Source organism: Oryx dammah, unplaced genomic scaffold, assembly GCF_014754425.2.
Source record: "Oryx dammah isolate SB20612 unplaced genomic scaffold, SCBI_Odam_1.1 HiC_scaffold_3, whole genome shotgun sequence".
Lineage (NCBI taxonomy): Eukaryota > Metazoa > Chordata > Mammalia > Artiodactyla > Bovidae > Oryx > Oryx dammah.
This window is the reverse complement of record NW_024070187.1, coordinates 57272712-57273414: the sequence shown is the minus strand read 5'-3', so window position 1 is coordinate 57273414 and position 703 is coordinate 57272712.

Genomic DNA, 703 nt, shown 5'->3' with positions numbered 1-703 from the left:
TGGCTAAGCCTCAGAAGCCGTTCCTCTGAAGGTTATCTCATAATAGTGTCAGTGACACTTCCTGAGGACCTCAGCGTGGAGGACACAACCCTTCTCCTGTGGTCACCACGAAGGCTGAACCAGGAGTACTTTCCCCACTCCAATGAGTCAGAAGTCACCCCACACTGTACCTCACTGGTTCAAAGAGGATGTTGTTTATAGGAGAGGGAGTATGTAAACCAGAGGTCAGTGTGGCTCAACGTCAGTAATTTTGTGGCCCTTCTAAGTGACTGTTGTCATAAGCTGTGGTGACCTGGGGGAGGGAGGGAGGGAGTAGAGTCAGACCCCAGTTGTTTATTTTTCTCAAATATTAGTAGACTGTTTCCTGGAGTCTTTTGTTATTAAAAAATAACCCACCCCCCCTTTTTTTCAACTGCTTCATTACCTAGTTCAGTAGAGAACAGAATCATCTTAGCAAGGTCAATGTAACTGAAGAGAGAGGGACAGTGGGTGTCTGGGGGAGGGGCACAATTGTGGGAAATCGTGAATGCCACGAACCCAACAGAGATGGATCGAGGGAGGCAGGGCGTGTACTTCATACTGTCAGTCAATGCATCTACTGCAAAGCACTCATTACTTACCTACTGTGCTCTATGGCCCTGGTACATTCTGTCTGCTATCTATACCAAGGATGCTGGTGGTGGTTTAGTCATTATGTTGTGTC